The sequence below is a fragment of the Nomia melanderi genome, chromosome 3 (assembly GCF_051020985.1).
Source record: "Nomia melanderi isolate GNS246 chromosome 3, iyNomMela1, whole genome shotgun sequence".
In the NCBI taxonomy this organism is placed as follows: Eukaryota; Metazoa; Arthropoda; class Insecta; order Hymenoptera; family Halictidae; genus Nomia; species Nomia melanderi.
In genome coordinates, this window is record NC_135001.1 from 7,265,126 (window position 1) to 7,278,305 (window position 13,180).

At 40.7% G+C, this 13,180-nt stretch overlaps 1 protein-coding gene across 6 annotated transcripts in view; it reads right to left on the reverse strand.

Annotated features, from left to right (window-relative positions):
* The window catches only part of spri (Src homology 2 domain-containing protein sprint), a 310,137-nt gene that overhangs the window by 223,547 nt on the left and 73,410 nt on the right, over nt 1-13,180 (reverse strand). The gene's annotated exons all lie outside the window — the stretch shown is intronic.

Here is a 13,180-nt window from a genome sequence, read left to right on the forward strand (position 1 = left end):
GTTTCTTTATCGCGCCGTGGGAGGGTGAGGGAGGGGCGAGCCGGGAAGCCGGAGGAGACAGATGAAGTCTAAGTAGGCAGAGCGAGTGTTGGTGCGTGGAACGATAAGTTGGCGAGCAACGAGCATCGACGCGCTCACACTTTAAAGAACGAACAAAAAGAAACGAGCAGAACACAGAGGAGAGAGAAAAAGAGGTAAAAAGAAATTATAAAACGCACGCACGCACACGGCTCGGTTGGCTCGTGTACTGGGTGATCCGGAAAAAGAGGCCCGAGAATATTTATGATCGCGCTCGTGAAGGCACACATGGAAACAAAAAAGCCGGGCCCGGTTAACACGTGTCCACGAATTAACAGACTGTAAAGCGAATTGATTGCGACAACGACGAGCTTTGATTTCCGGTGCCCGGGGTTTCGTTCCATCGCTTTCGTTCTTCTTTTCTATTGGACGGAAGAAAGGTTTTCGGGGAATTTTCTGAAGACTTTCTTATTTGTAAGCGAAGCACTCTTTTAACCTGTTTTGCAGTTTGTTGGGTTTATAACGGTTTGACCGGCGTATTAATCGAAGCTTGAGTGAGAGAATTACTGGAGGAATGTGATGTGAATATTAGGAATGATGTAAGTGTGGGCTTAGTAATTAGGTTTGTTCGATTAATGTTATTTGCTAGTTATTAAGGATACTAGTACTAATAATGACTGATATTACTAATTACTGGTATTACTAATCACTAGTATGACAGATCACTAGTACTATTAATTTTACTAGTGTGGAAAATCACTAGTACTAATCACTATTACTAATAACCACTGATATGATAAATCACTAGTACTACTAATTACTAATAAGGTAAATTACTGGTACTACTAATCACAAATACCAACAACCACTATTCCTACTAATCACTAATACAACTACTCACTATTCCTACCAATCACTAATACAACTACTCACTGTTCCTACTAATCACCAATACAACTACTCGCTATTCCTACCAATCACTAATACAACTACTCACTATTCCTACTAATCACTAATATCACTAACAGCTACTAACGCCACAAGAACAAGCCAAAGAATCAACTTTTCCCATCTACTGTTTTGCTTAATCCACTAATCCCTTATCTTCTCCCCAAAGCTACCTTCCAGTACTCCACGCTCCAACGCAAATTCCACTTTCCGCGCGAAGACTTTCCACAGGTTTGGACAAAAACAAACTTCCGGTGCTTCTATCTGCTCATCTTTCGGCTCAATTTACTCCTTTAAATTCAGACGGCCGATTAGCGTGCACACGAACGCCCCGTCGCGCCGAGTAACGATTACGCTTATGAAAAAATGAATCGTTACGCCGCCGACCGAAGACGAGCGGCGATTTATTATTTCGTGCAAGTGGGAGCAATCAAGGTAATTGGTCCGGGTGGGAACGCGAAACGGGAAGCCTGGCTAACTGTAACCGAGCCGCGATAAATAACTCGATACAGGATCGCGTGCGCCCCACAGTCCACGAATTCGAGCGGAGGATTTTCAAGTGGGCCCTCCGCCGCCCGTTTTCCACGGAAGGAGCATTCCGTAAACGCACCGGGCGTAGTTCCTGCACGGCCCCGAATAGAATCGTTCGTCTCGAACTCGGTCTCCGCGGCAGCGAAAACGAAACTCCCAACACCTCCGAATTATACGAGTTGCATCTACACGTGTTAACGATTCCTCGATCGGCAAACCGGAATTGTTTCAAGAGAAATACTTGTTTGAAATCTGCAATATTAACCTTTCGCGGACGAATGTCGACATTTCAGCGAGATGAGACGTTCATATTTGGAAGACTAAGTCGCAGGCAAATGATTGAATTACTCGGACAGCAACAGATTAACATGTAGTTTTTGTTTTTCGCTATTATTTAAGCAATTAATATATAATTTAGCTTCATCTGTTGAAGGTTTTGTACGTTTCAAAGAATCTTCGTTCGCAAAGGGTTAACCCTTAAACCCTTTTCTCATAATGTCGAGGACTCGTGACGAATATTTTCAACCGAATTCGACGAAACTAAATGTTATTTACTGATTTTTCATATAAATGAAATGTTGTTTGACTATTATCAATCTTTAACCTTTAAAATATAGACACAGAATAAACAACGAATTCTTTTCCTTTTTTAATAAATTATTAATGATAATGTTGATTCATCAGGCAGAGCTGTGAGAGCAATCATCAGACAAGGGGTTAACAGTTGAATTATCTATTAATTATTTGCATTCGAGAGGTGACTCTCAGTCACCACTTGGTTTGATACAGCACAACTATGAAGTTGAATATTTATAGAGGATTATATTATATTTATAATCCTCCATGTTTCTAAACAAGGTCACCAGAAAAGTCCGATCTTTCACAAATATGAAAATCAGTTTCTTCAGAACCGTCATTCAGTCCACGCTGTGGACTTAACCTTCATCCTTAACCCCTCGGCCTATGATTTCTTTCTCAACTCTGATCGACACGGCTACCTTGTCATTAATAATTTATTGGAAAAAGAAAAAAATTCTAAGCATATGGTATGCCTATATTTCCTTTTAAGTATAATAATCGATTACAGAGGAATAATATTTACTTTTAATTTGAATGTACTGAGTAATATATATATATATTCGTTGAATCATGTTGAAAATCTTCACCACGAGTCTCACTCGTTGTTGTAGAGTAAGGGGTTAACGAACAACAATAGAACAGTGAACCACCAAAAGCGACCAATACTCCATCAGAGAACATTCAAAAAGTGCATCGAAAGAATAAATGCTCGTGAATACAGCAATACAGAATCTACATACCGGACACGTGTCGCGCGAACGGCGTTCCCTTCACAAGACTGCGGTCCTATGAATAATAAAAACTCCAAAGAGCGGCGGTCGTTTAATCCTTCAAGTGCGCCACGTGTCACCGCGGGGCGGCACAAAGAGAGCCCTCGAGAGCGAGGGTGGTAAACGTTTCTTTTTGCCGGTGTCCTCGCCGAGGACACCGTTCAGGGGACACAAATGTACGGGCACGACGTTCAACGACTTCGCCCGAGCACGAACACCGAGACACTGAACCGCAGTCCTTGCCCTCGAAAACGTTCAGGTGCCTCTCTGCACGTCCGTCTGCAACGTAAACAAAGAGGCTTGTTTGCGATCGACATTCTTGCCGGGCCCGGGACACGGTTCCCTCATTGTGTCACCTCGCGGGATAATTGTCAGGACCAGGTAATCCCCTTTTCTAAGCTGGCACTCGGGATCGGTTTCCAACACGGTCCAGGCTCTGCTATTCGTCTAGGATAAAAATACTATCGAGAACACTGGTCTAATTGGTCGGTTTTCAACTGTTTCCATTTCATTCTCGATACTGATGTACTATTCGTTAGTACTGTAATAGGTATTGTCCAGTGACTCATGCATGTTTTATTTGAATGTTTTATTGTAAACTTGTATAGGGTGATTCCCAGAGAGATGACGATTGTCTTTCACAAGCAATTACGATTAGAGGTACTTACGTATTATAGGGAGTACCTTTGTTCTTAAGAAATTCGTGTACCTGTATGCAGTTGTGTATTGTGTAATAATTGTATTACTGGAATTTTATTATGAATTTCTACGAGCCACTACTGGCACTAAGACATTTAAGGTCCGTCATTTTGAATGTGTTCAAGCGTTATATTTACGTTAAGGATTCCAGCGAATCAAGAACATTTTTCTAGCCAACCAGAAAATTTATAATCGTTCATGATCATTCGAATTCCTTCTTATGTTGCAATTCCAGAAGCAAAATTCGATCACTCTTTGTATTTAATAAGCAGATACCAGTACCCACGATATCAATGATTTTGAAACAGAACTGATTTCGATCCTCCACGGGAAGTGCGATTATCAACACCATAACCACAGAGAAATGCCACATGGTCTCCCCAACAAAGTATCGACAATGTTTAATAATCCTCCAAAGATCTGTCTCGCGAGATAGAATAATATATACCTGGTCCCTTTCAAATACATCAACGAGGCTCAAACGAACCGGTAAACATGTCGAGCGTGCGTGAATTACGGAAATAACGAGCACATGTTCGAACGAACAATTAGTCACTTAACGAAGAAAAAATTACGGAGCATCGGCACGGATAATCGAACCGGCCGCGTGGCGGTACGCCGAACCCGAACGAATTTAGCAAGACGGCCGCGAAAGAGGACGACGACCAGAGAAAGACTCCAGCACCACTGGTTGCGGCATTAACATCATCATCGCCGTCAACCTCCTCTTCGTCACCACCACCACCACCGTCGGCACATTACCACCAGCACCGCCACCAGGCACTGACAACGCCGTGCCCTTAAAGCGACGGCCAGCGTCGGACTTTCACGGAGCGTGCACAGCGCCCCGGCAGCGGCTTACTCGACCGTAAACAGTAATAATTTGTTGCTCCGCGGTTGTTAACTCGCGGGGAGAAGGGCCTCAGGACTCGACACAATGGCGAGATATTTTCGCTCACGCGTATGTACCGCTAGATTAACGGCTAGGCTGAGAAATTCGGGCGATTGATTAGTTTTAATTTTTTCTCGCCGAATTTGCTGTCGGTTTTGCTTCCTAATTACTAGTATTTTTGATCGTCGTTTTGGGAAACGATAAAGTCGTTAGTTAACCTCTTCAGATGGTTTTAGTTTCCGATTGACTGCAGTTTATTTTGTTCAAATTGACATGAATTGAGAGATGAAGGAGGAAGAAAGGTATTTAGGAGAATTCGAAGAAAAAGGGTACGTTCGATGATCGTTAATATTAAACTATAATTAAATGTACACGTATGTGGCAGTATTGTTGAAGAGGTTAAACTTATTTTTGAATTTTCTTATACTTTGTCGAAAAGTAACTAGGAGATCACCTGATGGTGAGGCTGAGAAATTCAGCTGATTGATTTCATTTTTTCTCACTCAATTTATCATCGGTTTTATTTCCCAATTCTTAATATCTTCCATCGCTAATTTACTGTTCACTAATATGACTACGCATAACCAATCGGGACTACAAAACTGTAAACCAAAATGACACCTCTTGCCTCTGTGCTGATTCGCTGGAAATCAAGTCATCTCCTAAGTGCACATAATTAGGATTCGCTGAATGAGAGATGACGATCGGAAACATTACAATCTATGAGGAATTAAGATTAAAACTTGTTTTTAGAATTTGGGTGACATAAGATTTTATGTAGATTTAATAGTTAAATTTATTTAGTGACATCGATGAAATAGGACATACAACGTATACAATAAATACAATAAGTCCTCGATGAACCAAGTTGTTATTTTCTGCGATCTAGATTACCGAGAGTCTTGCTTAAATTGTAACTTAACCCCTTGCCCTGTGATTTCCTTCGTGACTGGCCTCGATAAAACTACTCTATCGTTAATAATTCATTAGAACAAGGAAAGAATTTGATACTTATTGTATGCTTACGATGGCTCTAGAGGTTAACAATCGATAATAGAAAAGCAATACTCAAGTTACATCGAAGGAAACTGAACCATTTAAGTTTGTCAAATTTAGCGCGAAAAAGATTTCATTCGCAACGACAAATTTCAAGGTATCTACTAGAATCTGTATCGTGAAAGATTGATTGAAAATTAAATTTGAAACTAGTTCTTAAAATAATTCGCCTTGCGATACGGAATATCAAGAACTGTATCACTATTACTCTTATTATCAAATTGAATACTTGTATTCTTTATCCACAACTTCATTACCTATTCAGCAAATAAAAACTACATCCGAAATTAACGACGAGCGAGCTTACGCCACCGGAGAGATTATCGTTCGTGGCATTAACGGGGATTACGCGGGATTATCAACGAAACTTCGACAGAGTAATTCCGTGTCCCGGTGGTCGTGACGGGATTCGACGAGGACGGCGTCCCGCGAACATAAAAAATCCCGGGGGAGAAGAACGAAGAAAACGCGTGTTTCGCCGGTCCGCTGAATCATGCAACTGAAATATACCGAGTGTACGTTTCGTACGGTGCAGGTCTTCATTAAAAGAAAAAGGGAAAACGAGGAAGAAAGGAAGGAAGAAACGAACGAACGAATGAACGGACGGACGAATGGAGGTTCAGCTGTTTATTAATAAACGAGAGACCGTAGCGGAGGCGTACGCGTTGAAGCCGCGGGATCTCGCGCAACGAGCCACGAGATTGTTCGTATTCTCCTTAAATCCATCGTCGCGCGATAAATAACGAAGGCGATTAATTATCTTTGAAACGGAACGTTTATTTTCATCTGCTTGAATTCGTTTTCGTTCTTTTCTGCTTTGGTCTTTGGAAAATACGAGTTTCCGAGGGAGTTATTTTCTTGGGGAATTATTTAGTTGGGGATGATTGTTACTTCGACCATTGTGCAACTTTTGCGATGAATTTGATTTGTAAGGATTTTTATGTGAGATTCGAGTTGTGAGGAAGTGTTTTTGTATATTGTGGATATTCTGTGAGTACCGAAGTATTAAAGTATCAAAGAATCGTAGTATTAAAGTACTGGAACATCGAAGTACCAAAACATCAAAGTACTAAAACATTAAAAGACCAAAGCACCAACGTACCAAAGTACCAAAATATCAAAGCACCAAAGCACTAAACCACTAAAGTAGCAAAATACCAAAGTACCAAAGTATCAAAGCACTAAAGTACTAATGGTAGAAAAATTTCGCACGTGATTCTAACAATGTTTACGATGCGAAATGTGCACTTCTAATTTGCAACTTAGAATACCCTCTCAATACCCAGTCTCAAATTCTCCTAAATTCAGAGTGCACGTTCAAAATACAAACACACGAAGTATAATTTCCATGATCGAAACGAAGAATCGCGAGAACGCTTCATCAAGAGGATCTTATCGAAGTACCGAAGCATTCCCGAGCGAAATTGCAATTCCACAAAATATGGATTGTGGGAACGGCACGCAGCGTCGAAGACCAACACGGACAGTCTTTGAACGTTATTACCAATTAACAGCAACAAACTAAGTAATTACATTCGCCGCTTCCGTTAGCTGTCTTTTGTTCCCCCGCTCGCAAGAGTATTCGTAATTAAGGAAATTACAGCATCGTTGGGACACGAACGCTCGTTATCATATTATCTCAAAAATAAAAAGGACAAAGAATACAAGACAGAAAGAAAGAAAAAAAGGAGGAAACAGCATTCGAAACGAAAAATCCCGCACGCGAGATCGTTGCGTCGTGCTGTTTCACGCGGAACGCATTTCCTGATTTTCTTTATCGGCCTCTCTCACGCGTGATTATCATAAGTTCTGTTATAAAGCGCGCCTGGTAAATCGTTACGAACAGACGTTACGCGTCGGCGAGGCGTCCGCCATTGTTGCGCAATCGGTTTTGTTGAAATTGCACCTCGAAGTTGGCCAGCGTTAATCCAGGCATTGTGTAATGAATAGCCTGCAGCCAACGTTCAGGCGAATGGATCATTTCAATCGTCAATTTATATAAATGAAAATTGGGTGGAACTACACTTTATTTACACCGTGATTTGCACGCGGTGTTTTACACGCCGATTCAAATCGACCGTTTCTCCTTGCCTACTTCGAGATCATAGTGAGCATTAATGATATTCTTCTTTCAAATGAAATAGAAACCAAAAATCAACAAATAATTTTAAACTTTTCGCTACAACATGGTGAGATATCTCGTCCATTGCAACGTTAATCGAACAGCTATAAGGATATTTATGCTGCTTTCTACTGCGTCGCTCGCATCGAAGATCATTTTCAAACGTTATTCCTGTTTTCAAACTACTTCGATCCGAATTTTTTATTCAAAAGTAACTAAGCAGACTCTTTTATTGTACCAGAATAATTCCATTTGAATTCTTTCCATATGATTCAGTTCATCTTTTAAAATACTCATCGTGCTTGTGACAATAAATCTATTGTATTCAATTGGATTCAAATTTCTCTTTCATTGTTTAGAATAAAACTTTCGCACTGATGAACGTGTCATTCACTGTTCTGATTACTAAGAAGATTTAATTGATTGAATAGAAAATAGAAGAACCAGGGAAATTCGAAGAATATGAGGCGAACAATTCGCGATTTGATCAACGAATAGAATTGCCAGTAGAACGTTCGTGTTTATTTGGATTTCCATGAAAATTTCGGGGACCGTGCGTCTACGTCGTCTCTCGGTTACGATTGGGGAATGATAAAAGCCGAATATAATGTCGTTACGGCTCGACATTCGGCGGCAATTAAATCAAAAAACGATCCGGCTGCGCTAATTGCCCCGGTGTCAGGCTTCATTACGATCCACCTTTGTTCTCCCCGGTTCAATCCCCTTTATTTGAGTTAAGCGTCATTGATTGGTCGTAATATGCAAGAATTCTCGTGGTGCTCGATAATGCGATCAAAGTGCCTCTCCTGCGAGCATTCGCTCGACTAAGGTAAATATGCATTCGGTCGTTCATAAATAATACTTTCCAAATACTTCCAATTATCTCGAAAAATTCAGATGAACGAAGAACATTCTTTAATCGAAAATATATTCTCCCTCATTGTGTGTAGATCATAATGAATGACGAAACAATGATAAAATATGGATCTACTGTATAATTAGGTATTATCACATTAATGAATCAATAAGTGACTTAACTAACGAATGAAATTAATGTAACATACTGATCGTTTTGCTCGATTAATACGATTAATGTGGATTTCTCCCAACAATTACATGTAACACATTTTCCACGAATCTCTATTGATGTTCAGTATATTACACAAACAAAGCTACCAATTCGTCAAATAATTTCGAATACTCAACATCGTTATACCAGTAATTACTAAACTCCACATACATCTGCACTAATAGAAAATCTGAAAATGCAGGCCTGCGCAGAATGCACTAATACGAAACACAAAATACCCAAACTGTCTTTTACAGTATCTTTCATAAATACAAACTCTCTTCTACAGTAATTCTATTTATCCATTCTCCCAATTCAAAGGCGTCAGGTCCAACGATTTCATCTGTAATAACTGTTGCCTAGTAGTTTCGGGGTAATGCAACGAAGAGGCCCTTCGACCTGGTCGAAGAGGAATCCCCGGTGAAAAGTGGAGCGCGCGTTGTTAAAAGCCCGAAAGGCGATTATTTTGAGTAGCGTTACAGTTCCAGTTTTGTTTATCGTCGAATGGACGTGGCCGTGCTTGAAATTCAGGAAACGGATACGATTATGCGGGCGAACGGGCGTGCGTGTGCGCGAGGGCGACGTAAAACCAGCGGGGCGATGCCGGGCCGAAACCGTTTTCTTTTTCTCCCGGCGGTTTCCTGCTTCGACCGTGGAAAACTCGGAAATTCACGTTCGAAACCCGGTCGGGAAGGGGAATGAAACCGAAATTAATCCCGACAGACCGTTCTCGTTCGATCGGTTAATTAAACTCAATTGGCCAATTACTTCTCCTAGTCTTCTCGCTGGCTGGCTTCTCGGAATTCCACGTTTTCCTTAATCGCGATCGTTTTTCTTGCGTCACCGCGCTGCTCTGAGCGACGCGTCACTTGAAGAAGTAGGTAGGTGTCCCGGCCATTTTCGGTGACCGGTATGTTAATCGAGCCGCGAGCAACTTGCGAGCAACTTGCGAGCAACTGTCGAGGTTTCTGCTATTCGTACGGTGGATAGGGGATCGGCTGATGTGTTCTATGAATGAACGCTTCTTTCGTAGCGTCTTGGTTAACACTAGGTTCACGGGACGCGTCGATTCGACGCATATTGAATTTATTAACCGTTTGAGAGCGATATGTCGCTCTTTAACCCTTAGCAGGCCTATGTCGAGTCTGACTCGACATTCAGTTTTATTGCAACGTCTACTTGTTTTATCAATGTTTTCTATATTCATTTGTAGTATCACCTTTGCAGCATTTAAAGATGCAATTTCAGTGATTCCCAAGTACTCGTGAATGAATAATTAGAGCGTCATATTAAGGTGTAATTGAATGAAATAACGTCGATGCGACCCTCAAAGCGAGAAGTCAAGAAAACTGCAGACCACAACGGGTTTTGATTTTATTAGTAAGAAAGGAAGTCTAACACGTTAGTGTTATGTAAAAATTGTATGAACATTAGATCAGAATTGACCGACACATACATTTTTGTTTACGATTGTACGTTTTTGTTTAGAATTCCCTGGCATTCCTCGAATACGTGTGAGAATTTCTTTTTCAATTCAGAGGATTAATATTGTTCGATAAATATTCAAGGCAGTGTTGATCGACGAATTACACGAATGTATGTTCTAATTCTCTATTTTTAAGTCTAAAATTTTCGAAATCTAAATAAACATCAACTTTTTCAAGAACAGTAGAATAAACTGCACAATGAATGTTTAAACCTAATGTCAATGAAATCTTGCTACATTGTAATTTCATGCTGATTATTGATACGCTCTAAAGTAAACGTGGGTACAAACGAATTAGGAATTCTCCTTTGCTTTTGCATAAATTATTAACACTATTTCTACCGAAGGTGTCGAAGGACATCTTCTGAAATTTTAACTTAAAATTATTTTCCCAGTTTAATCATTTTTCCTTGTTTGAGTCTTGTACATTTCCTACAGTTCATTTTATAATCGTTATTAAAAAAATCGCAGAGTCAATTCAGAATATACGACTAAACGTGAAAAATAATTTCAAATTAAAAATTTGAAAAGTGTCTTTTGACACCTCCGGTGGAAATAGTGTTAAGAGCAATGTTATCTCAGAGAGCGTAATTGTAAAAGAAATTATAGGGCAAGGGTCCAGAGGAAGTCTCCAATCGAGAGCAGACCTACCAACGATCTCGCTGACGTATTCTTTCCATCGCGAGCGGGAGGATCAGTTAGATTAAACGTTCGGGCCCGCGATATCCGCGGTGGAAACGAGTTTGTGAGTCATATCGTGCCGGAAGAGCGCGCGCCGCGTGTACATATCTCGGGAGCCGCCGCGCCGACCCTTTTTCGTCTTTCCAAGTCGGGAGGTTCGCGGCAACGGATCGGGATCTCGTTACGCAACTCGATCCACACACAGCCGACAGTTTTGAACTGTTCGTACGAGAGGTTTCGGGCAAAAGAAGGAGGAGGAGGAGGAGGAGGAGGGAAGCTCGCGAGGAGAAAAAGTACTTTCGTTCGGTGCGTTACGTAAATTGGTTTAGTACTGGCTGCCGCGTCCCTCCGGAGAATTAACCGGAGGGAAGAATATCGAGACGATCGGGGTCTAGGGAATTTCAGATGCGACGAGGATCTGGTGGGAGGGGAACTTTGTCTGGTTACTTTTCTGTTTTGACTGTTATTAATGAGTTCGCTGAACTTATGAAACTTATGAAACTCATCGATTCGCTTGGGAATTCATTTGCTACTTTTTAAATTTCTGGGGAATTTCTTTTTGGATTTCTGAAGTAGATGTCTTAGTGAAATCGGGGTTTTTAGAGTATGAACGTCAGAGAGAAATGGATGCTTACGGGAGATAAAAAAAGTTGATACTTTGGGGAAATGGATGTTTCACGAAAATAGGCAGTTTAGGAGAGTAGATGTTTCGAGAAAGGGATATTTTGGAAAAATAGGTGTTTCGCGAGAACAGGAATGTTAAAAAGAATAGATATTTTGGAGAAATTGATGTTTCACGAAAGTAAGCAGTTTTAAGGAATAAATAGTGAAATAAATCTTCTGGAGAAATGGAAGTTTCACGAAAATAGGCATTCTAGAGGAACAGATGTTTTAGAGAAGTAGCCGTTTTGAAGAAACAGATATTTCAGGAAAATAGACGTTTCATCGTTGATGAGCTAGGGTTCGTTATTTCCGTAGACATTACCGAAGATTCTCGAGAAGTAGATAATCAGGGTATCCAATGTTCAAAGTCCCGAAGTTAAAGAAAAAAGACGCATCTCCCTTTTCTTGTTTCTTGGGTAAAAAAAAAGAAGAAAGAGACCGATCGTCAAAGGGCGTGATTGCAGTCGACCCGACAAAAGACGCGAGACGAGCAAGTTTCGAGAGGCCACTCTGATTAAGAAAAGCCGAGAGGTTTGTATTTTTTCTTTTCAAGGACGAGGTCAAAGGACGGAGGGGGCGGTGGGGGAGATACAAGGTGAAAAGTGGAGAAAAGCTGAATTTGCCGCAATTTACTTTAAATTTCCCGCAGAAAGTGAAGTTCCTCGAATCGGCGACGGCTGAAAGCTAATTCGGGTCCCGAGACTCTCCGGCTTTAATTGAACGGTAATTAGCATCACAAAGGGCGTCGTTTAATCGCGACGGGGGCACGCGATTAATTTATTAGGCGGACCGGTGAACCTTTCGCCCGTCTCGAGGAGAGACTGTTCACTTAATTCGCGTTTCTACGAGCCGCTTCGTTTAAGCGACGTTTTCACGCGACGCGAGAAGAGCGTTGCAACGAACGCGACAGGAAAAAAACTGAAATCTGAATTGATCGCGAAAATTCCGATCGAAACGGTATTAATCGAGCCGAAATTATAACGAACGCGCTTCGTCGTCGCGCGGCCATAGAAAATCTCGAATGAAGAAACGCGATTAACTCCCAATTAGTGAAAAAGGAAGTCGAAGGATTCGTATTTACGCAGAGATACGAGGTCTAATTATAATCGTTCTTTCGTGCGTTCGTTGCACAGTAAAGTGCAATTTAAAGCCGCTCCTTCGTGTAATCGTGAAAATTCTAAAATGTTCGTGTACTCACAATGATTATATCTTCCGGTGATTATTAACATTCCATTCGCCTCTTTCGCCTTTTTTACGGTTTTATCAAGGTGAATCCTGAATCAACTTTCGCACCCGTTATTTAATCTCTGGTCAAAATAAATATCGTTTGCATCCATGGAACACGTGCTTACTGGTTGAATATAGTTTAGTGGTGTAGGGTTGGAGAGTATTCGTAGAGAACAATATTTGAAGAGTATTTGTAGAAAGAATATTTGTAAAGAACAAGTATTCAAAAGTATTTATAGAAAGAGTATTTGTAGAGAGCAATGATTGAAGAGTATTTGTAGAAAAAGTATTTGTAGAGAATAATAATTGAAGGACATTTGTAGAAAGAATATTTGAAAAGAACAAGTACTGAAAGGTATTCATGAAAAGAGTACTTGTAGAGGACAATAATTGAAGAGTACATGCAAGAAACAATAATTAAAGAGTATTCGTAGAGAAC